The sequence below is a fragment of the Varanus komodoensis genome, unplaced genomic scaffold, assembly GCF_004798865.1.
Source record: "Varanus komodoensis strain SLA01 unplaced genomic scaffold, ASM479886v1 scaffold1, whole genome shotgun sequence".
In the NCBI taxonomy this organism is placed as follows: Eukaryota; Metazoa; Chordata; class Lepidosauria; order Squamata; family Varanidae; genus Varanus; species Varanus komodoensis.
The window spans coordinates 137,329,778-137,356,290 of NW_025335268.1; the positions used below are offsets into that span (position 1 = coordinate 137,329,778).

A 26,513-nucleotide genomic window follows, 5' to 3' on the forward strand; every position below is an offset into this window, starting at 1 on the left:
GGGGAATCTAAAATACAGGTGGTTGTGATGATCCATATCTGCAAACGAATTCTAGGAGTTTTATCTTCTCCAGGAGCAGATCTCTTGAAAAGCTATGGGGTCTTCATTGTCAATACAAGACCAAGCCACTTCAGAATGCTTTGTATTAGAACAGGGAATATATATTGTCACCAGGAAAAATCATCTTCCTACAGCTATTGAGAGAATTGCAGCAAAGTTCAGAAAGGAATTCTGAGGCAAGTGGTAGATCAAAGGAGGTAGAAGGCTGAGAGCTGGTGTGGCGGTTAGTGTCAGCATAAGGACCCAGGAGATCCACATTCCAGTCCCCATTTGTCCATGAAGCTTACTGGGTGACTTTGGGCCAGTCACTCAAACTACCTTGCAGTGTTATTGTGAGGATAAAATGAAATTAGGTAAGCCACCTTGGGCCCTTCAAAATAGGAAAAAGGCAGGGTATAAATACAGTGTAATAATAATAATAGATCTTAGCATCCCTGCTAATCAGAAAAATTGCAGGCACTGCATCTCTGCTAGCATTGTCATCATATTGTACCACTGGTTACAATATAGGAGAGGTTAGCTGGAAGTATATACATATGGATATTTATTTATTTAAAACATTTCTATGTCTCCCCCATCGTAACAAAGCCTCGGGGCGGCTCACAAAGAATACATAAAAACATACATAAATAATAATAATAATAATAATAATAATAATAATATAACAATTCAAAAGAAAAAGAACATTAAAAAACCCCCGGTGCATTCTTGGCTAATTTTAAAATCCTAATAATTCAATAATTTAGCAATTAAAATAAGTTTTAAATAAAAAGGTCTTAGCCTGGCGCCGAGAAACAAATAACGACGGTGCCAGGTGGAACTCTCTGGGGAGCGTATTCCATAGGTGGGGCGCCACCGCAGAGAAAGCCCTCCTCCAGGTACTCACCCTCCTAATATCATTCACAGAGGGTTCCCGGAGAAGGGCATCCGTTGCTGATCTCAAGGGGTGGGAAGGCATATATGGGTGCAAGCGTTCCTTTAGATACCCAGGTCCCAAGCCATTTAGGGCTTTATAGGTCATAACCAACACCTTGAATCAGGCCCGGACTTCAATCGGGAGCCAGTGGAGCTGACGGAGAACTGGGGTTATATGAGAACAACGCCCAGTCCCCGTCAGTAACCTGGCAGCTCTATTCTGCACCAATTGAAGTATCTGGACCGTCTTCAAGGGTAGCCCCACGTAGAGCGCGTTACAGAAATCTAATTGGGAAGTTACCAGTGCATGTGTCACTGTTGCCAGGCAGTCATGCTCCAGGAAGGGACGCAGCTGATGTATCAGCCGAAGCTGAAGGAAGGCGCTCCTCGCCACCGCCGTCACCTGAGCTTCTAGAGACAGCTCAGGGTCGAGGAGCACTCCTAAGCTGTGAACCCTGTCCCTCAGAGGGAGTGCAACCCCATTTAGGAGAAGGTCCAAGTCCCCCATCCCGAGGCCCGAGCCACCCACCAACAGCACCTCCATCTTGTCTGGATTCAGCTTCAGTTTATTGGCCCTCATCCAGCCCATTACCTCGGCCAGGCACTGGTTCAGCACAGCCCCTGCCTCACCTGGATTGGTAGAAAATGAGAGGTAGAGCTGGGTATCATCAGCGTACTGATGATTCTGCAGCCCACATCTCCTGATGACCTCTCCCAGCGGTTTCATGTAGATGTTAAATAGCAAAGGGGACAAAATGGACCCCTGCGGAACTCCATAGCATAACTGCCATGGCGCAGAGCCATAGTCCCCCAGCACCACCTTCTGGAATCGGCCGTTGAGATAGGAACGGAACCACTGCCACACGGTGCCTCCAACTCCCAATCCCGCTAGCCTATTCAGAAGGATACCATGGTCGATGGTATCAAAAGCTGCTGAGAGGTCCAGGAGAACTACCAGGGACGCACTCCCCCTGTCTCTCTCCCTGCACAAGTCATCGTACAGGGCGACCAAGGCAGATTCAGTGCCATACCCGGGTCTGAAGCCAGACTGAAATGGGTCCAGATAATCAGTTTCATCCAAGAGTGCTTGGAGTTGTCCCGCCACCACTCGCTCTAGCACCTTGCCCAGAAATGAGATGTTGGCCACCGGTCTATAATTAGTGGCCACCTCTGGATCCAGGGATGCCTTCTTTAGGACTGGCTGGACTACTGCCTCCTTTAAAGGGGCAGGTACCCGGCCGTCTCTTAAAGAGGCGTTGACCACCTCCAGGATCCAGGTCCCAATTCCGTCCTTGGCTTTCTTAAGTAGCCAAGATGGGCAAGGGTCTAGTAAGCAAGTGGTAGGACGTACTTGTCCAAGCACCTTGTCCACATCATCAGGCCACAACAACTGAAATTCATCCATTAATTGTGGACTCGACGGTGTCGATGGGGTCTCCCCAGTAGAATCTGATTCAATAGCAGAGTCAAGCTCGTGGTGAATCTGAGCAATTTTCTCCCTGAAATGCTTGGCAAAGTCATCACAGTGGGCCTTCGAGGGTGGCACAAGATCTTTCTTCAGGCCTGGATGTATCAGCCCCTGCACCACCCAAAAAAGCTCCACCAGACGGCATTGTGAGGAGGCAATGGAAACGGAGAAGAATTTCTTCTTCGCTGCCTCACCGCCACAGCATAGGCCCGATAGTGGGCTCTTAAGTATGTTCGGTTAGAATCACCCCGTGATCTCCTCCACCTACACTCTAGATGTCTCCCAACCTGCTTCATCACCCGTAATTGAGTTGTATACCAAGGAGATGAACGGGCTCTGCCAGGTGGGAGAGGATGCTTGGGAGCGATTGTTTCAATAGCCCTGGACATCTCCTCATTCCATAGTTTGACCAGAGCATCGACAGGATCACCAGCCTTGTCAACCGGAAAATCCCCCAGAGCTTCCAGGAATCCATCAGGATCCATCCGGCTCCGGGGGCGGACCAATACAATCGGGTCCACACCCTTGCATAGGGAAAGGCTGCTCTCAAGCTCAAACCTTATGAGGAAGTGATCTGACCATGACAAGGTAGTCACTTAAATCCTACTTTAAAGGTCATGTTGATTTCTCCCTATGTCCAACACAAGAAAACAACTTTCTAGCAGGTCAGGACATTTCCTAAATCCCATCATGGAGATTGGGAACTCTTGCTTATTCAGGGTGTTACTCTCTGGAAAGCATGACTCACTGTCAGGCCATAGCCATGCACACAGATAAGCTGCAGTGTCCATAGAATTTAGTTTCTTTGCAGACAGACAACAATCCACATGCCCAGAGACAGATTATGTCAGATTATTAGGTTCTACAGCAGGAAACAAGGGACAGGGCAAGACAAGCCTGTTCGCAGATTCTTCCAGTGACAATTTGCTCAGACTATAGGGCCTGGTACAAGGCTGTTAAACATTTTTTCAGACCAAACAACACATTCCATCTCAGAGAAGACCTCCGGGCCTGCATTCCACTGGTGGGATGGGCCTGAAGGCAGAAGAGGACAAACATGCTAGGAAATTTTAACTTAAACATTTTTCTGACGGTAGTACAACCTTAGCAAAGACATTTTAACATTTTAAAATGGATGGAAAGCTGCAGAAAAGCTGGAAAACCGCCTGGCAATCGATAGGCATGAGAAGATGGGTGAGGATAGGGAAAAGGTGTATGGCCATCTGGAAAATCCCAGAGGGTTGGATTGGCACTCATGGGCTGGATTTGGACACTAACCCTGAGATTCTGTACGCCTGGCCTGGTGGGTCCACGTGGGTCTGTGGAATTGCTGACACTATTCAGTCTTATACAATAGTGCCGGTCTTGTGCCTGTAGGCACCCTGAGCCATGGTGCTCAGTGAAATGCTGTGAAGTACCAGAGTGCCAGCCATTCATAAGGCACCCAAGACTGTCTGCTAGAGAGTGTGGCATGAAATGCGTCTTTAATCTCACCACATCACCTTACAAGTTTACACCTTGCATTGAGTTCAATGTGGATGTTTCTGGTGCAGACATCATAACGCATCCCCTATCCATAACTGAAGGATTTTCCCCCCTTCCAAACTGTGGGGTTCTTCACCTCATCCACTCTGTAGCACAGCTGATATTCAGCTCCTCCATAGATTGTGCTGTGTGATGTGCAAACCCAGGTGGCTGCACTTTTTTTTTTAGTTCCTAAGCAACTCATTGGGCCAGGTTCAGGATCAGACCCCAAAACTCATGAAGGAGCTGATCACAGGTTGTATGCTAAAGCAGAAGAGTGTTTAAACCAATGGGCTGTCATGCATGAACCAGGGGGTGATCTACACTACTCATTTTTACCTGCACTGAAGTTACTAACATGCCACACAATGCATTCTCAAACAATCTTCCTAATGCTCCTTCTGCCATTATATCCTAGATTTCTTCAGATGAGTTATACTGCAAGTTTTTCTGTGCTGTCCTTTTTCCAAGATACATTTCCCAGTGTGTGCTAACCTGCAAGGAGGATCAGGAATGGCTTCGGTGTCCTATCCATCTTCAACAGAACAACAGCAACCCTAAGATGGGGATAAACCTTCAGTTTGCTTTTCTGCCTCCCTTGCTCTTCCCACCCATTTCCCTCCCTCTCTCTTGCCTGACTTGCCCAGTGAGTTGCAGAGTATTTAAATACAATGCTCCTTCTACCTTCCCGCTGCTCTCCTGTAGGAACAACTGCATGTTATTCAGAAGTAGATCACATTTTCTTCAGTAGCCCTTACCCAGAAGTTTTTTTTTTTGTCTTCAATGATGCCATGTACAAGTCTACTCAAAAGCAAATCACATTGACTTCAGTTGCACTTACTTTTGGGAAAGTGAGCATGAGAGAGGGACTGTGCTCACTTCAGGAATTGCTTTTGGGAGGAGGAGAATAGGGGTACTGATCTTCCTGTTTTCCTCTCATGGACAACTTCCGTGAGCAGGGCCGCACTTTCACTTCGCTTGCCAACCCTTTATGATTTTTTTTTTGTGGGGGTGAGGGGGCAGAGTTGTCCTCCCCACCACCACCTTTTTATCTTGCAATTAAACAAAGCTAATGCGCTGAATAAATGTGTATTTAAAGGGTTAATTTCCTGCACACTTCAGTTTCCAGTTTGCCAGACTTCTGGAAAGTGCATTTGCATGTGACACAAGATCATGTTTTCAACACAGTGGAAGCCACTGTGTTCACTTGTATGTGTTCCAGCAGAGGTAAACATGTTTTGAATAAATTCCAGGACTGTGCTCCCTGATAAACAGAAGAGGCTATAGTGTTTATTCTCCACCTCAAGTTCTGTGGCAAATGCAAGATATAAATGTGGGTTCCTACTTGGTGAAGGATTAACTGGGGAGGCAAAGAATCTTTAAGTCCAGGTTTGCTTCAGTCCCCAGAATGCAGGATCATTCATAATGAGGTAATTGTGCTATATTGCATTTAACCAGACTAAATGTCTCTGCTGTCTTGACACAGTGCTGTTGGGGGTAAGCACTTGGATTACAAAACCTAACATCCCTCCTCAAGTCCCACTGTCTTTAGTGCTGTATTAACACTTAGAAAATAAGCAATGAAAGTAACATGACATGAAATCCTCATATGATGGAAATGGTGTTTAGCTTTTTACCAGAGCAATTACTTAGCTGAAGGGGGATATCTTGTTGCAGCTTAAGAAGCAAAAACAGGATTTGTGTGTGTGAATGTTCCATTGACCAGAAAACAAAAGCACAGTTTTTCTGCTCTTATGCCTTTAACAGCAGCTTAATGCTCAGAAAATCAGCCTTTCTGTTGAGGTCCCTGTTTTCATGCCTTTTCTACGCTAACTAAAACGTAAATCTAGATTCAGTCCATTTTCTCCATGTCAGGCTACTTTAAATACACAGCTACTGTGTCCAGTTAAAAGGCTGATAACCCGAGCACCCCACTGCTGAACAGGAGAAACAAACAGCCTTCAAAAAGTCGATAGACTGAGAAGACAAAGCAGTCTTCAAATGAAAAGGTTTCCTTGCAACAAAGGTCCTAATCTTACCTATGAACATCAAGTTCTTTCTTGAAAATGCTACAGGAACAATCTCCTGCTTACCTACTACAACAAGATCTCCACCACTAGCGAAACATTTAAATGATTCTAAATAACTTTTAAACATCTCCTTAAAAAGAGGTTGTAGGCTTCAGTTGGTTTTGTCAGTAAATAATTAACTAAACTTTTAGTTTATTAACTGGGGGTAAATTTTTAATTAATAAGGCTCCATTTGAATTTGTAGGATGGCAAGTTAAAAACACACTCTTCTTGTTTTAGGCTATCTTGGTTCTGGCGTATTTATGGAAATGTAAATAAAATTACAATTAAATTAGGATCAGTTAGTTGCCTTCTAAACAATGAGTAGCAGCTTTTATTCATCAAACTGTTCTTTTTAATATTTCTTTAACTCAATCTGTAATTATTTGCTGAAATGTGAAAAGATTTGAAATTAATTGGCTAACACACTTCTCAGGAAAATATTTATTAATTAGTTGATGATTTTACTGAATCTTCTTTAGGCAATGAAGACATTTATGTAACCACAAACCATATAGTCCAGATTACAATGGAAGCACCAGCTGGGGAGAGGCAGGACTGGCTAGGTAATGTATTTTCCAACAAGAGAAGCTGCATACTACGAAAATGTGATAGGCACAGTGAAAGCATTGTTTGAAAAAATATATATGAATCTCCTGCAACAATGAATGCATACATATAATGCTTATCTGGAAAGGCCATTCCTCAATATTGAACAATATAATGTATATGTTAATATATATGAACTATATAATGTATATGTTAACTCAACTGGGTGACTTTGGGCCAGTCACAGACTCAGCCCAGCCTACCTCACAGGGTTGTTGTTGTGGGGGTAAGATGGAGGAGGAGAATGATGTAAGCTGCTTTGAGCCCTTTGTGGGAAAAAGGCAGGATATAAATAGAAAAATAAGAAAAATAAATAAGAAGTGAATCCCACTGATCTGGTTCATGCACAATTCCAGTTCCTGGATTAAAAAAAACTCAGGATTTGGTAGGGCTACGCAGGAATAAGCAGGCACATTGCCTCCCACATGTTCAACACTTTCTAATTCAACTTTCATCAACAACCTGTTCCTGGATAGTTTGATGGGATTTCTGAACCTGGAACTCTGTGTTTGGGTAACAAACAGGCATTCCTGGTTTGTTGATGGTTAATTCAAAACAGAGATGGCTATCACACAGGATTCATTTACTTGCAGTCCCAACAACCCATGGTTTAAACAGCTCATTGGTGGGTATAGGATTGCAGCCTTACAGTGCAATCCTGTACATGTCTACTTAGATATAAGCTGCATCAACTGCAATGGAGCATGAACCAGATCAGATTGCAGGATTGCAACTTAACAGCACAATCCGCTACATGGCTACTCAAGAATAAGTCCCAACTGTGGTCAGAGGAACTTACTCCCAAGTGGGAGAATGTGGACTTGCACCTTGCCAGCACGATTCTTTGCATGCCTACTCAGAGGTAAGCCCCACGGAGGTCAGTGAGGCTTATTCCCAGGTAAGTGGGTACAGCATTTCAGGAATTCCATCTCTGTTCTTTAATTCTCCAAAAGTGAAAGCTTTGTGTATGTTGCCACATTTTCCCGATGCATTAGAAGGAAAAAAAGGAACCTATCACAAAAAGCAGCATAACTCATGGATTTTGCCCATATGAAACTGCTTCATTATCCAAGCAGTCTTCTTTAGTGTTAGGGTTAGGTATATAGGAGGCAAATAAAATTATAAGTCTTTTCTAAATGCTGCTGTCTTCTTTCTAATTCTTCTGGCTTCTTATCATGCTTTGTGTAAACTGAAGGGAATGTATAAAGTTGACTTCTCCAAGTTTTCTGTGTTTAACTCCAGTTCGATTAAACACTTACGGATGTGTACAAAGTGAAAAATGGGGTTATGAGAGGTTAATGCTTTAATGCTTTTAATAACTCTTTTAGCCACATGGCTGCATTTTGTCAAATAAAGTAGGAAGCTGTCCCAGCAGGAAAAGTACAGATAGGAACATCCCTCCAAAGGGCAAAACTACTACATGTTGGGCAAAAAGTTGCAGGCTGGTAATGAGTACGCATATCTAGTAAAGCCATGATTTGAGTCACAGTGGATTACTAATTTGTACAGCTGGCTCTAGCAGGCAAACACTGTACCTAGAAACATTACTAGAGAAAGAGCCGTCCAGTCTTACTGCTTCACATAATGCAGTTAGCCTCAGTACTTTGTTCCATTGCTCCTAACCTTCTCCCCAAGTGCCCTTGAGATCTGAGTCAGAGGCCCTTCTCCAGGAGCTGTCCTTGAAAGAGATCAGAAGGGAGACTACCTGGAGGAAGGCCCTCTCTGCGGTGGTGCCCCGAGTGTGGAACGCACTCCCCAGAGAGGTGCCTGGCGCCAGCACTTTTTTCCTTCTGACATCAGGCGAAAACTTTTTTTATTCTCCCAATATATTAACTGTTAACCTGTTTTAATTGGTGGTTTTATATTTATATTGGATGCTGTATAACTGCTACTTGTATTTCTCTTTTTATTCTATTTTATTAATTTGTTGTAAACCATCCTGAGATGTCTGTGAAGGGACAGTATAGAAACGGTCTAAATAAATAAATAAAATTGTCAAGTCATCTGCATGCTTGTTAAGGCTAATTCAATTTGAATTTTATTCTGTTGGCGGGAGGAATATCCTGTGAATAAATCTTGGAGAAGGTTAGGGTATTTTCTTATTTCTGTGTTCTAATGACAGTGTGGCAGGACAAGTGAAATTCACAGTACCAAATCCCAGTTGTTCAACAGCTTTTGCAATCCTATGCAAGTTTAGATAGAAAAAACTCCTGAAATGTCCAGAATTTCTTAGCCAGAAGTTGAAGAACATTTTTTAAAATCTAAATATGCATAGGAATGTTCCTTCATACGTTATAGAAGTTGTACCTCTTTAAACATCTTACAAAAGCCACTTCTAAAGCTGTGAGTCTTATGAGCAACTCTTGGATTACTTAAAGGACAACTGCCCTCAAACACCTCTTCTTGGGCACAATAATTACATGATAAATATAACAAGGAAATAAATCTATTCCCACCCCCCTTTCTTCCAAGGGGTCCAAATGGCATACATGATACTCCATTATGTTTTATCTCAACAACAACCAAGAAGCTTTCTCAGTGGTGCCCCTACCAGAATTCACTACGGGATTTTCTATGTTAGTCTGTTAGTCCATTGTATTTCTCTCTGGTTTTGTTGCAGAAGTGAGATCCAAGCACTACTAGGAAAATACTTCCTTTTCTGCTATATAAACTGTAGGTGTCACTGTGCAAATACACAAACGGAAATTGTATATGTTGCTTTCACAATTAAATGACTCTTTCCCCCTTATTTCAAAAAAGGAATGCACACATTTATTGTGCACTCATCTCTCTGGTTCATGGATATTTATGGGTTTTTAAAATTAAACTTCAATTTCACTTTGTGTCTAGCCAGCACTTTTAGGAAATATTTTTTTTAAGAGCAGGGAAAATGTGACCATTAGTCATCAACGTGAAAGAAAGCAAGTTTTTCATTTATGTATTTGTATTATTCTGCTATACCACAAATTATCTAGATTACAACTTCAATCCCAACTATTGCCACTAGTTTAGCTTAAATACAGACACCATAACTTTAAGTGATTACTACATCATCAGGGTGGAAGTTTGACTTCTCTACAATGAAAGAACCATACCAAAGACCCCAGGAATGCTAATATTGTTTGACTCTGCCAAACTAGAGTTATATTTATTTATTCATTTTATTTATTTGGGATATTTCTAGGCCATCCATCACTCTGTATCTCTGGACAGCTCACAACAAGATAAATAAATACAACAGTATAAATATAAATATTGTAAATACCCCAACCAATAATAAAACTAAGTAACCCATGACTGAAATAAAAATAATTAAAAATCTATTAAACATTAAAATACTGGGTGAATAAAAAGATTTTTACCTGGCACCGAAAAGCATATAATGATGGTCCCAGGCAGACCTCTCTAGGGAGTGCATATTCGTAGAATACATGATTAAAAAGTAAATTATCTTTTCTATAAGTAGCATCCCAATACATCATAAACAACCCATCACCCCAAATGGCCACAGAAATCTAGTAACAACTGTAGAAATACATAGCACAACTTTTTCTCAACATGTTAAGACCTTTCTTTCATTCATGCACCTTAAAAAGATTATTGATTTGCAAAGTGAATGCAGAACAGTTCTTTGTATTACAAATGCTTCTGCTCTGCTTTTACTTCCCTATCAAGAATGGTAAGATGTTAATATAAACTGTGTGCAAACGTGCCAATGACATATTGTGCATAAAGCAGTGCAGCACTGACTGTTTTGAAGAGATGAGGATAAGGGGAGCAGCAGCAGCAGTCAGGAAAGGAAAGGAAAAGCAGCAAGGGAGGGGGCTTAATCGTTTATCTGCATATGAGTTCTTTCTTCCAAACAGTTCCCAGCAACTGGACTTGGATTCCAAATGCATGTTTGCTTATAATTTCAACCATGTAGGAAGAAAACCTGGGTGGAGGTCGTGGACACAAGTGAACAGGGTTAAGCTGCCCTTGTCCTAAAGTATCTTTGTTCAGAAGTCATTGCTACCCAAAACTTTTTTTGAAGGAAGGAATATGTATTAAACACATGCATATAACAGGCAGTTAGGCAACAGGCTCAGAGCTGACTTAACTACTAGTTTGGCCAAGAAGTACCTGGACTGAAAGCAGGGATAATTTAAGGAAGGGGATGGGAAAAGAGAAATACAAACAGAGGAACAATGCTAGAAAATACAGGGTCAGAGGCAGGAAATACAGGATCTTTACCCCCACATTATTACTATTATTAACATTTTTCTGTGCACAAAGTTCAATATAATATATAGTTCATTTTATCCTCAAAAGAACCCTGTGAACTACAATAGGCTGAGAAAGAAGAGTTTTATTCAAGTCTCTTCATGGCTGATACTGCAATCTAATGCCTGTTTACTCAAAAGTAAGTCCTATTCAATAAGGCTTATGCCCAGGTGAAGGAATTTGGATAGTAGACTAAGGAAACATTGGGAAATAGATCACAGGCATTCTCACAGTGTAAAGGATGCTTCCAAGTAACATTAACATTGTATCCCATGCATATAGACTTGGGAGTGAGTCCCATTGAACTTAGCGGTCTTACTTGTAAGTAAACATGCAAAAAGATAAGGTTGCTGGAATGCCTGATTGCCATTCTGCACACATGCCTGGGATAAGCCTCATTGAACTTAGGCTCAGTTTTCAGTAACAGTGCTGCACATTTAAACATGTCATTTGTGAATGTTAAAAGAAATCAAATATACATTCTAGCCTGGATAGCTTTTCCATTCCCTTTAAGGACATAGAAAATGAAAAGGTGAAAGCTCTTTTATGTATTACTAATGAAAACAATCTGACAACCTTTTGTACAGTTCCTGACATTCAGGAACATGTTCTGTTAAGTGGGACAAAATCAGTTCAAACACCAGACTGGTAGAACAACAGAGAAGTGAAGGAAACCAAGAAAGAATATGAGACTTGAATTTAATTCATTTTAATGCTGCTTGTCTGTTCTGTGCTACTTTAAAGACAGCAACATTTGGGTGGCTTGGTTTTCCTTTTGGAACTCAGAGATCCCAAAGGATAAAGTCCTTTTTCCTGAGCAGCTTACAGTTTAAACAGAAAAACAGTCAGCTCCTGGAAATGCCATTGCAAAATAGCCAAATATTCCAGCAGCTTCAGCCAACCACAATGCATACATGGGTCTCACCTGTAGAAAGGATCAATTTCTGTACAGTTAGAGTTTGTGCAGGATGATGTTATATGGACATTCTTGTGTGGCTTCAGGAAACAGTAGCTAAAGTTGCCATTTTATACTGTTAGTGAGAGTTCTGTGGCCTGCAAAAGTCCATAAAATTTGCACTATTGAATGCTCTCAGCAAGCATATTCTCAGTAGCAGTATGCCTGCTCTTAACTTCTGGCTTCTTCCCAGTCCCGTAGGAAAACCATTGCATATAGCTGAAAAAGTGTTTGGGTGGCCTTCTCATTCTCCCAAATGCATATATGAGGCATACCAAAATGCAATGTTTCTGTATGACAAATATCCATTGAAGGCGAAAAGGGCAGAGGCATTGTACTACATAAACATGATTTGGTGGGAGTTCTAAAACTGATAACATCTTAGCTGTATGCAAGTCCAAGAGCTAGTGGCTGTTGCTAAAAGTTTGAAAACGTGGAGTGTAAGTGCTAAAGGCTTAGAAAACAAAGTTGATAGACCTCCAGTGGACAGGATGGAGGAGTGGGGGAGGAGAGACCTCTGTACAGTTGGGAAAAATGTGAAATTTTAAAATCTGTCCTATCTGACTTCAAATTGTGTCTTTTAAATTGAGTGAAATGTAACCAGCTGCAGGTCTAAATACATTTAACTGGGAACAGAATGGGACTCACTTCTAAGCAATCATGAACAGGAGTATTCAAATTCAGATTATTTTTGGATTGCTCCTCCAGTACAAAAATTGAAATATATAAAAAAGCTAAAACATTTTAAAATGGATGATTAGAGATAGAGAGAACAGCATTATTTTTTCAGGAGTATGCTGTTAGACTTGTTACACAGGCTTTTGATTCTGGTGCAGCGGAGCTATGTGTTAGAAATTAAATATCAAATCCCATAAACTTGCAGCTGTCAAGTACTTTCAGAATTCCAGTGACAGTTGTCAACTGCAAAGCGTTGCTCGATGTCATCATTAAATGTTGTCAAATAATACATTCTTCAATCCAAATATCTTACTGTAAATTTATCTCATCCACATTTTGGGATGGGGACAAACACATGACATTATAATCTATTTTCAATCCTTCTGCATTTCTGCAGTGCTTCTTCAATGCACTGTTCAAATGCATTGGCGTCATAAGTACAGGTTAGGTGACAAGTGGCTGGAGAGCAGCACTTGTGAAAGGGACCTCGGGGTGCTGGTTGACTGCAGGCTAAACATGAGTCAGCAGTGTGATGCGGTGCTCAAGAGGGCGAACGCCGCCCTTGGTTGCATAGCCAGAAGTGTGGCTTCTAGATCGAGAGAGGTATTACTACCACTCTATATGACTCTGGTGTGCCCACAACTGGAGTATTGTGCTCAGTTTTGGGCCCCTCATTACAGAAAGGATATAGCCAGGTTAGAGTCAGTGCAGCGCAGGGCCATAAGGTTGGTGGCCGGTTTGCAGGGGATGGGGTATGAGGCGAGACTGAGGGAACTGGATCTCTTCAGCCTGGAGAAGAGGAGACTCAGAGGGGATATGTTGGCGACATACAGGTATGTGAGGGGATGTCACACGGAGATGGGTAGAGACCTGTTCTCCCCTGCAAAGGAAGGCAGGACGCGCTCCAGTGGAACAAAACTCAGGGAGCCAAGGTTCCATTTAGATACCAGGAAGCACTTCCTGACAGTTAGGACCCCAAGAGTGTGGAATTGGCTTCCTCGAGAGGTCGTTGTGGCCCCATCGGTGCGGGTGTTCAAAGATAGGCCAGACATGCACATGGTGGGCATGTCGTGAGCGGAGCCAGCTGGAGCCGGGGGTCAGACTAGATGGCCCCAGAGACTCCTTCTGACTTGCTCTGTTTCTATGTTTCTACTTTTCAAATGTCTTTCAAGTTTTGTTTTTAATTTTTGTAATGGATATTATGCTGCTTTTATTGCATTTGTACTGTATCTTCAAAAAAAGTCAATTGCCCAGAGAGTTGAATGAAATAAAGAATTTTATAGCCTCCTTAATTTAAAATCCAACTTTTAATGAGTGTTAAAACATGTTTCCACATATAATTTTAAAATATTAATATATTATTGAAATGCTGCTAACATGAAACTGTGGTAAGACTGTTATAACACTAACTGAAAAAGAAAGGGGAAAGCCCTTTCCAGTTACTGCAAGAGGCAGTGTCACCTCTGCTGCTTGTGTGGCAACAGTGGGACTCACCAAAAGCGCAACAGAAAGCTAGCACTTCCCAGAGTGACCCTGGAAATTGGAATCTGCTCAACATGCTTTATAACCCCCACCAACCGCCTCTAAACCAAAACAAATGTTTAAAAGTTTGCCGTTTAACATTTCATGAGCAGTAATAAACAATCACACTAAATTAAACACTAAAAAGTTTATAAGGCTGCAATTCTATGCATGTTCCTACAAAAATATCCTACAGCTTCCAGAATGTCCCAGCCCACAATGCTAGGAGTTGTTGAACTTTTTTCCTATCTAAATATGCAAAGCATTGTGCCTTACATTATTTTTATTTGGTGAGAAGAGGCATTAGTTGAATTTTTTTCTTCAGGTGGCTGTTGAGTTGAATTAGTTGCTCATTCAGAGAAAATGCAAGATTCAGATAGTGCAGAAATTCAATTGTAACCTTCCTTGAAGGTTGCTGGAGAAGAACAATGAGCCACCTCTTTGGAAGGGGCCTGTTTCAACTATTAAACATTGTCAAATGTGAAATGTCAAGTAACCAAATAATGGAATCAAGCAGGGCCATCAAATATAAAACACTGAAAGTTTTAAAATATTACTACACATCTGAGTTCAAACATTATGCATTCAATGCATATTTTTTTAAAATGGACATGAAGTGAGAGAGAAAAAAGCATATTTGGGTGACAGAGTGTGGACCCCTCAGTCACTACCAGATGAGGCCTTCATATTCCATACAGATGTTGCCTTTCACATCCCATCTATTTTGGTTCAGTACTCCATTCCCTGAGATCATTTAATATTTCTGCAATAAAGAGTGACTTGGAAGTAAGTCACTCTTAAGTTAGCTGGACCTACTTCTGAGTAAATATACATAGGATTGTGCCATTGTGGTTACCATTAATCCCATGCACACTGTCAGGACCTCTTTACTAATTGGCAAGAATGAATCACCAGGAGTCGCAGGGAAGATTGAATCGCCTTGAACCCCAGCAGTTTTATTGAAAGATCACCTAGGCCGCCTGCAGTTACTTACGACAGCATGCTGCTGGGTAGTGGTTTGCACTGCCAACTACACGCTTTTAAAACATGTACAGAGTATTTTATAGTTTCTGAGTCACATGGGGCCAGCAGTTGGGCAGTTGATGAGGACACAAGGTGAATACAATCAGAAGAAGGTGAAAGGTCTGCAGAGGGGGCTCAATACAATGGCATTTGATTGCAGGATATTAACATAACATCATGGGATTATTGTGAGTCTTGGCATGCCAATGAGAGTGATTGCAATGCTAACCTGGCAGCCTGACCAGTTTTTACAGATCAGCAAAACAATAGGCCTAGCAGCTTCTTGGGGAAGCCAGCAAGTCCCACTTCTTAAAGTAACAGCAAATGCCAAACAGTAACCTGGCTTGGAATTTTTGGGTGCTTCCTTGAGAAAGGAGTGCAGGCACTTTATAACACAAAGACATATAAGCAACTCTCTTCTGCCAGGATTTAGCTGAATTTTTCCATCAACACAATGTTCTACTATACTTAGAAGATACCTGTAGGATTGGGTAGTTAAGTCTGATACAGAATGTGTAAGGAAGGAGATTGAGGAGACTGAGATGTTTACCCTGACAATTGCCAGAGATAAGTGACAGAACAACAGTTTCTCCCACCCAATGCCCTTCCACTCCTCTGAGGGAAAGCTTGTCAAATGAGTTGGCTTTTACGAGGCATTCATCCAGAGAGTTTCACAAATAACCCAGAATGCTCTGGATCCCTTCTCTATTCTGTGTTTATTGGCATAGCCCATCCCAAAATGTTTAGAGACTCATGTATATATTGTGGCTCAAGACTTTACAAAATCATTAAAAACTGCTTGTGAAGACAAATGCATGTACCTCAGACTCTTTCCCATTCCTCAGAAACTGTACCTATGTTTATTATGAAGCTTATGTTTACTTGTGGGAAGAAATCTGACATAATGAGCCCAGGAATGAAGCCCCATTGTACATGTTAACTACTTTTGATAAATCAAGCAGAACCCTTATGGCACCACATAGTTTATGATTCTAATATTCCTTGTTTTAGTCAAACAAACTTTGACAAGACAAAATTTGACACTTCTAGCCAGAAGGAAGTGAGGGGGTGGGGTGGGGACATAACAGACATTATCTTTGAAAAATGGATGAATCTGAAATTCAGCAAGCTAGCCTGCTAGCAGCTCAACTACGTCTGATAAATACTAATAAAGTCTCCAGCAAACACTACTACTATTGCTACTTCTGCTACTCATAATAATTTGCATCACTCAGTTCTGGATGGTAAGATACCCAGTCTTAATGGAAAACAGGTGCTGAAATGCAGAAATGTTTCATATGCTTGAAAAAAGCCATTGTGAGTGATTTAAAGAGCTGGCCGTTTCTGGAACTCTTCAGTACTGCCATTTATGATCAAGCAGCAATCTTTATCTGCTACGCACTTTTAAATATCCCAGACATCTGCACAAATTCACCTTCTCCATGCAAAGCAGGTGTGCTACCAGTGCTTATCCTTCCTGCAACAGAGTTTAGTGTTACTTCCTGCTGCAGCCTTCCCTACCGCCATACCCTCCAGATAAGTTGTGCAATTACAATGAGCTTTTCCATATGAAGCTGTTGATTGCTGTATCTACTTTTGGTTTCACTGCAGAAGTGAGATCAGAGTTTAACATGATGAGTTTTTCTTTTCCCAGTTTTCCTCTATATAGCATCTAGGTGGTCATGGGCTGGAATAGGAAAATATGTTCACTTTCACTTTCAGATATCATACTTCACTGCCCCTCCCACAAAAAAACCCAAAACCTGGAAAGTGGTCTTTAAAAACAAAAGTGAAACAAGAATAATATTGTCATCTAAAGAACTCATGAACAACCATGAGTGAGGATTCATGAGCACATAAGAAATGCCTTATGTAGCAAAGCTCTTTATTTTATTACCACAGAATCTATGAGCAGATTCCACTGGTCCATCTAGTTCAGTCTACACCAGGCTCCCCCAGTCAGTCACTCTCTAGATTTGTTAGACCATAGCGCCCACCATCCCCAGCCATGTTAGTTGGGAATATTGTGTTGCAGCTCAACATATCTGAAGGACACTGGATTGGAGAAGGCAGCTCTTCATGCAATCAAAGCTAAGTAGAACTTAATTCCTTTCCACCACTGGTTTCTTTCCAGTTCATGTTACTGGCAAATTTCTCCAAAATACTTGACATAAAACAGACTTTTGGATGTTATGTATTGCCTAGTCAACTTTCTGAAGTAGAATGGCCAAACCTTAATGCTAGCCAGAAACTCCATCTCATAGCAATTGCCTTGTGTTGTACAACTCACTCCTGCCCACACCAAAATCTGGGGAAAGCCCATTGGAATGGTGCTGCTGAATGAGACTACCAGCAATGAGACTATATTATCTTGAGACTACTTGGCATTCTCATTCTGATTTAAGTGGATGGTATCAAAAAGCTGCATTAGCAAATCCATTAAGATGAACTGCCTAAGGTCAAGAATTGAGCTTCACCAGATTGAACTGATAATAAAATAAAATCAAGACTGGATGTGTTTAGAAAAGTAACAGAACAAAGTAGAGTGGGGGTGGGGAATGAAAGCTGCAAAATCTCAGAATTTTCCTCAGTTTAGTTAGAACCTATTTAAACCTGAACTCATGCAGGTTCATGTTCTGATGTTTGAGTTTAAGCCCTCTCCTTAATTAATACGGACTGCCCACTATATGGCTTCCGGAAAATAATGATAGGTTGTGGAGTGGCTGCTTGGTGCCTTGGTACCTATCAAGAAGTGACAGCAACTGGCCAATTGGAAGCCCAGGTGACTTGATCTGGTTCTTGCTCATAAACCAGGGCATCTTCATGTTCAGTGAGGGAGTAACTAACCTGGCCTTTAGTGCTCACCTCTTTCCACCCTGCAGTTCACTCCAATGTTAGTCCTATTTAAGAGAAAACCCAGTGAAGTGAAAAGGCTTTGCACTAACCCTTTGCCTGTTCAGGCAATCAAGGTAGTTTACAATTAGAACTACTAAAATGTAACAAACATTACAAAAGATAAAACACAGGCCAAACCTTTGATGATTTCTTCAGTAGTTGACAGTCTAAGCTTGCTGACCTAGGCTTCTCTTCTTATATACAAAGAGTTAAGCTTGAAACTAAGTTTGACTTCAAGGTTTGGCCCTGGACCAGGAGAAGCAAGTATAAAGTGAGTACCAACCGCCAAGCAAGCGCAAAGTGACTTTTTATGTAGCCAGTGTAACTGTAACAAGCCAACTCACATCTGTAGTACTCAACATAGCAGGAAGGGTTTCAAGGGACACATCAGCTGTGTTTCTGGTTGATCTAAACTTGACCTAGGTCAGCCTTCCATAATCTGGTATCCTCCAGATGTGTTGTGCTAGCACTCCCAAAATCCCCCAGTCACCTAGACTCCAACACCAAGCCATGGAAGGCTGATCTAGGCAATTCATTCATCTGCCATTTCCTATCTGCAAAATAGGGTTTATAATAATGGTCTGACTGGGAAGAGGAGGGACAGGAATGATTACAGTTAAATACTTAACTGTAATAACAATAATAACAAGTGTTTAAATTATTACCCAGTTGTAATAAAGGCCTATCAAAATATGTCATGATCATGAATGAATGTTCTTACGCTTTCTTCATGTACTAAACTGTAGTTGACTTAAGTTTAAGAGCAAACTTCCCCAACCTGGATCCCTCCATGCATTTTGGACTACAATTCCATCAGCCCCAACATGGCTAATACTGAGGCATGATGGAAGTTTTTAATGCAGAGTTGAATCCAGGCTTAGTCATGCCTTGAACAGATCCACTCAAATCAGTGGGACTTGACTTGGTTATAACTAACTTAAGGCCCACTGATTACAATGCGTCTACTATGACAAAGGCTAGACCCAACCAATGGACTTTTATTAAAGATACATGACAAGACATACAATTAACACAAAAGAAAAGCAATGGAGGCAATCCCAGATATGTAGTGTCAGGCTGATTAGGAGAATGCTCTCTGCATTTACTCACAGGCAATATTAATACTTCACAATTTTCAGGACTGATCCCTGGCGCTGAAAAGAGGTTCTTGTTCAGCCTGGCTGGAATTCCTGGTTTAGACAATGGTAGTTTTGAAATGAAGTATCAGTGCTCCAGAAAGCTAGCACCTTTCCTGATGAACACACACATATATATAAAATATGTAATAAACCCTTTTATTCACCTACTCCCACCTCTTGTCAAGGCTAGAAGTCTATTGCCATGGTATTACCTTTATTATCTTCATTTTTGAGGCAGATGGTTCCACTATGAAACAGCTGAGACCATCAGGACATACTTCCTAATGTTTGCTCAAATTCCCTTTCTTGTTATTTGAACTCAGTTGCTAAACAAATGAGCCCTTCAAATATTTAAAGATGCTTGTTGCATCACTTCTTCAATGCCTCTTTTCCAGACTAACCATGTCCAGCAGCTTCGATGTTTCCTCATAGAACATGGTCAAACAGCTCTCACCTTCTTTGATGACATCATCCTGACATGTTATATGTAAATGTACCAATTAGATAATTAAAGTTGGCTGCCCTGTTCTCAACTCTATGATGCATTCACTCTATAAACAGGGTTGCAATTCCCATATGAGCTTTCAGGAACATAAAGAACTGCCTTATACTAAATCAAATAATTGTTTGAAATAGCCAGTATTGTTGCCAATGGGGTTTCAGGCAGAAATACTTCCAGCTCTGCTGGGGGATGCTGTGGACTGAACCCAGAACCTTTGGCGTTCGTGGCATGTGTTCCACACCTGAGCTACAGGGCACAATGGGCTCCCAGTTTCAAGCTGGTCTCCTAGATACGGCACTACAAATAGCATAAACAATGTAGCGCCTCACCATGAACTTCATCCCTCATGAAACAATCATGGAAGGAAAATGAAGAGGGAGTCTTCTAAGGAAGTGTGCTGGCTTTGGGTCTCATTCTTGCTTTTATGGTTGAATGATTTATAGTTAAGAGTTGAAACGTCACACTTTTGCATGGGGGTTGAGGGAGGAAAGGGGCAATATAATTGCCCAAGCATTACTCTTCTAAATGAAAGATCACAGATGGATTCTCAGAGGGCGAGCCAAGACCAATAGATTACTCCATGATTAACTTTTTAAAAATTTTAATGAAAAACAACAACAAAACAACCACCAGTAATCAGAATTCCAGTAGCTATGAAAGGGCTTCTTTGCTGAGATTTTTCCTGGGGTTTAAATGTTTGACAAGAGCTTTATAAATGAGCCAGAGAGGTGGTTTATGTTTCATTAATGAGACTGATAGTGGTTAATTACCAAAGTGGCGTAAACAATCCACTACCAGATCAGGCAGGCAGGGTCAGTTATGCAGAGAAGATCCAGCTGGATGGAATGGGATTTTCATTAACTATTTGAATGCCAAACTGAACAAACAGTGTCTCCATCTCATACAGCCCAGTGTCTTTACTAGATTTAGTAGACTAGGCAGGACTTCAGAGACAGTCAACTTCTGTATACTATACAGGAACAGCTCAGACTTTTGTTCCTTTCTTACAGCAGTGGCAAAGCTCATGTGTGGACATATTAAATGTTGGACAGCAGTGGCCTAGAATCTAGATGCCACCCTTATTCATGGGAACAGTTGCTCAGATTTTATATCTGAATTGGGTTGCTCAGGTTAGGGCATTAAGTTAGGGGAGCAAATCTCAGTCAAACAGGCTCCTTGACCCAGGCTTTCTTGGATAAGCATTATTCTTCCCTGCTGACTTAGTGTTACCCAAACCTCAAAGCAATATTATAATTTAAACTGGGCATAACAGAAGTATTTTCAGACCAACAGGAGGCATGGAGCAGGTTATAATGTTGCAGGGTGTTTGGAACCAGGTGGGGCATTGCTTGCAGGAATTAGTCATGGTTTGAAGCTGATTTTGTCATGTTCTGCTTATGCTCACATTTCATGCAGCACTGAAGGTGCAGCCACTGTCACTATTGCCATCTATCTGTCTATTTGTATTATCATCTAGGCCAGGGTAGGCAAACTGGTTCCCTCCAAATATTTTCTGGATTGCAGCTCTCACAATCCCTGAATACTGGCCATGTCAGATGGAACTCCTGAGAACACCCAGAATGCATCATGTTGCTTACCCTGCCCCCACCACCTTTCTATGATTTCAAAGTGGCTAAAACAAACAATAAATCAAACAGCAGTAAAACATATCGCCAAAAATAAGAACAGCAGCCTAAAAAGAAATGAACAAATCTTGTATCAACTACGAGAATTACCTTCTTGAATAAACTAGTCTAGCCTTTTTTGAAGCAGGTAAATAGACCACTATTCTTTGGTTGGAAAACAGCAAGCCCTGCACAAAACGTTTTTTTGCCTGAAGTGAAGGACAAGGAGGTGCCCCTTTCCATTTCATGTACAAAAGCCAACTAGACGGTTGGCTGACTCTCACATCATCACTGGGCAGCTCCCTCCACCATGCCTAAAAGCAGCAGACTAGTTTAGGGAGCACAGGGCAGGGTGCATGGCCTCCCTCCCTCCTCTTTTTCTAGGCTTTGCCAGTATCTGCTGGCTGAGGCAACTGCCTCGCTCTGGCTAATGGTGGGGCTGGCCCTGGGGCGCAGCTATTCCACAGTTTAGGACAGAAAACAGATCTTCATATATTTGGGGCTTTTCTCACTGAGGGATTCTTACAGTTGAAGTCCAAAACATTTGAACACTGCCCTTTTGCCCACCCTTCATTTAGGCACCACAACAGAAAAACCCATCTCTTTCTTGTCCCCACAAGTTACACTGTTGGTGAGAGGAACTAAGTGCAGGTCTCAAGGAAGTCCATGTGGGATGAAACACAATCTCAGATATGCTGGTCCACCCAAGCCATTTGGGACATGAATGTCTGGTGCCAAGGCCATGAACTGAGCCTGGAAATGACGTTGAAGCCAGTGAAGGTGCTCAGAGCCCAAGAGTACGTCTCATAAGGTGTTAAGATTTTTTAAATTGGCCCTCCGCTCAATGAATACATAAGACAATGTACTAGTAAAGCCAATAAAAAGAATAAAGAAACCGAATTGGCTCGTCCTGGTCCATCCTGCCAATGGTAGGCAAAAGTCCGGCTGTAGCATTCTGGACAGGTTGACATCTCAAGACTGTCCTTAAGGGCTACCCTATTTAGAGCACTTTGTAGTAGTCCAACCCAGAAGTGCTTGATCCATGAATGACTGAGGATAGAGCTGACCTTTTCTGAGATCAGTGAAGCTGCTGCACCAAAGAGACTTGGTAAATGAAGTCACCATGTAGTCAGCCACTTCTGAATGTTGAGATTATAAATTGCCATGATTCAATGTTGTCCAAAGCCATGTGAGAAAAAACAGTTCCTCCAGAGTGATAAGCAGATCAGATTCTTAATTAATGGGAGAAAACTCTTTCTTATATTACACAAAACTATGGATCCAGGCAGGTGAGGTGGAGAATAATGACTTTCCAAATGGGCATTACAGTAGCCTGTCAGCTCAGGCTGTTCCTTTTCTGAACAGTAGAGGCTTGTCAGCTGCTTGGGGAGATGATAAGCTATGTTCCCAAGGACCCCTCCCTTCACTCCAGCTCTTGAAGAAATAAAATAAAAAGGAAAACCTTGTACTTTCTCCTCCAAATCTCAAAAGATGCAGACCTTAACTGAATATTGTGCAACATCTTAAGATCATAAGGGGTAGTTTAGCAACCAAGCAAATGGGGAAAAAATAGTGAAAAATCCTATTTTAAAACGAAGAAATGAAATATCTTAACATGTAAGGAAATTATTTGGGGAAAACAATCACAAACAAAGCATTCCAAATAAAAATCAATAAACTCAGTCTGACTTGGCTAGGTGTATGTTACCAGACTGAGTAGAATTTGGGGTTTCTGAGCACATGCAAAGTTATTTATAGAGAGGATGATGTGAGAGAATTTGGACTCCTTATGAGATATTCTCAGCAGAGAAAGAGTAAGAGTGAAGTCCACAGATTTATGATATCTGAGTCCACCAGAATTTGCCCCTTCAATGTAGGCTGATTGTGGTTTTGTCCAGTGGTGTAGTGTGCTCCATTTATGCTGTCAGTGGCTTATCTGCCAATCTGATCATTAATTTGAGCCTAAAACCACTGCCCAGATTACTTTATCTGATATATCAAAAGGCTTAGGCAATTCCAACATTTGGGTGTTTATTCAGAAACAAACACCAAAAAATATGTTTACTCAAGACTTCATCCAAAATCCCGCATGCTCTTGATTGCTTGCATTTTCTGAGCATACTTAGGGTGCAGTCCTATCATGGTGCTTGTAAACTCATGAATTCAGAGGCTTATTAGCATATGTTTGGCAGGAAGAGTGGCAGAGATTATTTTTGCCTCCCTGTCCTCCTGCCCCACATTTTCCTCTAGACAGACTTTTTCCTCCCCTCTAGCTTTGGCATCTTGCGAAGCAAGCTGGAAGAGCTTCAAGATACCTTGCATCCTGACCCTTCCAGTCTCCTCCTTTCCCTGTCCAACAAAACTTCCCATTTTCCCTTTCTCAAGGGTGTTTTCCTGGTTGGATGTATGGGAGTTGGCCGGGGGAGGGGGGGGGAGTTATCCCTGACCTCAGAGCTACAAATCCAAAATAACATATTGTGATTGCTCCCTTGAAATAAGTGGGTACACAACTGTTCTGTTTTTGTCAGAAGTCCAGCATAACATAGAAAAGTTACTAATTTTCTCTAAACTTTTTTTTGGCTAACTCATCTTTTCCCCCTTGTTCTATACTCACCTGTCTGTAACAGTTGTGGCTGTTAATGTCACCACCTGTCTAGCTCATTATCATAGATGATACAAATTTGGCTAGTTTTCTTACTATATTCATTCATGAATACAAATCTACATAGCTAAATAGCTTGCCTCACAGGAACAGTGAGAAAAGATGGCAAGAACCTGTAAATTATGGGGAAAACATGATCAAGCACATAGTAACATTTCTACCTGTATACTGACAGAATCTTAGTTTTCAATTTGTGATGAAATAAAAACTCGGGTCCATGGGAAAAATCAAACATTTGAACCTCTGCTGCTTTATTGACTGGTGCCCCAGTACCTGCAGTCAGCCACAATAATATATTACTGGGTAGAGGTAAATGCAACTACAAAATCACAGCCCATGTACAGACACTTTTATAACCTGCTAGTCACTTACACCAATACAGAATGTTAAGTTTCCAGATAATCTTAGTACAATAGCATCCTGATTTCTTTAGGCATGACATAATGTTCTAAACAGATCAGAAATACTGGTAACAATAGTATGGAAAACATTACTGATTGCTGTATTGATAGGTCGGTCTAGCAAATTCTTGACAGTTCAGGTCAGCTGGTCTGTCTGTTTAAACATGCAAATATGTCTGATAGAAGAGCCATTGAGGAAGTCTGGTTTGACAACTACATGCCTCTGTGGGACTTAGGTGGGCCCATTCAGAAGAAAATGGGCACCATTGTTTTAGTTTTCCACAGGTATTAGCCTCCAGAAGCCTCTCAGTCTAGCTAATAATGCCATTTTCTCAAGGCAACAGCAACGCTAAACAGCAACCAGGCTGGGAATACTGCTGCCTTGTGAGAAAGAGGTGTATATTTGATTTTATAACACAGAGGTATATATAAGCAATGTTTTTCTACCAGGATTTATCTGAAATTTCCCAACATTACTGAGCTTGCAGTATCATGAAAATAAAGAAAAAGAATATTAGAGTTCTAGAGAAACAATATATTTTCTTCAAAGAAAAATGTGCAATTGTAAGACCAAAGTTTATAACTAAACAGAATATCTGCAGAGGAATGTGTAACAAGTTCCAGAAGCAGGCTGAAGATATTTGCTCTTTTCCCCCTAGATTATACTTCAGGCATACCACAGTCTCTCTTTCCAGATTATCTTGACACTGGTAGTTTTTTCATATATGGAACAGTCTTGGATATATAAGTGGGTAGAAAAAGTTGGTGTGACATCTGAATCTTTTGATTTTGAACATATGGAACCTGATCAGCATTATTTTAGGCAGGGAGTCAAACTGGTTCAAGTTAAACTTTAAAATAATGCAAAATCCACAGTTGGGCAATACCTATCCAGTAATCTCTGTGTCTCAAGGCAAGAAAATGATCTGTGTTACAGCCAGCCTTTCAGAAACAGGTTAGCATTGCTTCTTTACCTTAGAAGACAAGGTGTACTCTGATAATTGTAACAGCTAGCAGTGACTAATTCATTCAAGTCTGCAATCTCTATGTTGAGATTGAATTTTAAGGGCAAATGTCATGACTACACAATCTTGCCTAATTTCTATATATTCCCTACCCCTCAGGTTTTTGGACCACCTAGCCTAATTCTGGAAAACGCAAAATCTTAAATGATCTTTTACATTATATTGGGTCACCTTAAATATGGTATTGACAAATTGCAGATTTCAGGCTGGTTTGTTTTAATGGACCAATGTGGCTATCTTTTATTTTTATTTTTTAAAAGATAGTAGTTCTGATTTGGTCTGGTTTGATTTGGGAATCAGCTCAGACCTGAAAAATATACTGAATCTGTATTTTTGCTAAACTAAACTGGCCCATGCTAAACTAGCTTGAATCTCAGGGGAGTAGGTTAACATGATTAATGGGGAAAAGAGCCTTAATACACATTTGAAATCATACTATAGGAAGAAACAGCTAAAGCCATTTGAGTTAGTAAGTAGCTAAATTAGGAATGGGCAATATATGGCCCTCCAGATGTTTTGGCACTCCCAAGGGCAAGAGTTCCATCATCTTGAGGCCAAGGTGGAAAGGTCCTTTGTCTTGGGCCTGCAAGCCTAACCATTCTTCCTGATATGCCCTTGAGTAGACCACCATAGCTGATCTTAATGTTTGGACATGGGTTTGCATGTCCATAAGTGGTCCCTCAGGGAATTTGGTGAAGCACTATTTACTTATCCACGTATTATATGCTACCTACAACAGCCAAAATAGCCTCCCCTAGGGAATTTGAAGTTTAAAACAAGCACTTTGAATTGGCTCAGGGTGTGAAAGGTGGCAAGTGCAGTTGAGGAAGAATAGGTGTAAGATATTCTGAATGTTTGGCTCCTACCATCATCCAGGCATTGCACTCTGCCACAGCTGAAGCTTTTGAACTGACTTCAAAGGTAGCTCCACATAAAGTGTATTGTAGGAAAATAGTCTGGATGTGACCAGAGCATAAGTGTTATGCTATGTATTTGTTGCATTTTTATCTGACTATCCCCTCAAAGAGTCTAGGGTGACATATAATCTCCCTCTCCTCTATTTCACAACAGGCTTGTGAGACAGGTTAGACAATTTGGCTGAAGGTCATTTAGTGAGATTTGAGGTTGAGCAAGTATGGTGACCTTATTCGAGTTCAATTTGCTAACCACTACACCACA

At 41.2% G+C, this 26,513-nt stretch overlaps 1 protein-coding gene across 1 annotated transcript in view; it reads left to right on the top strand.

Moving 5' to 3' along the window:
- The first annotated feature begins 5,304 nt into the window (after positions 1 to 5,304).
- LOC123032149 (bile acid receptor-like) overlaps positions 5,305 to 26,513 on the top strand; it is a 46,074-nt gene continuing 24,865 nt past the window's right edge. The window contains exons 1-2 of the mRNA XM_044447840.1: positions 5,305 to 5,397; positions 6,519 to 6,602. The gene's annotated coding sequence lies outside the window, so the exon portion shown is untranslated. The remainder of the gene's footprint in view (positions 5,398 to 6,518; positions 6,603 to 26,513) is intronic.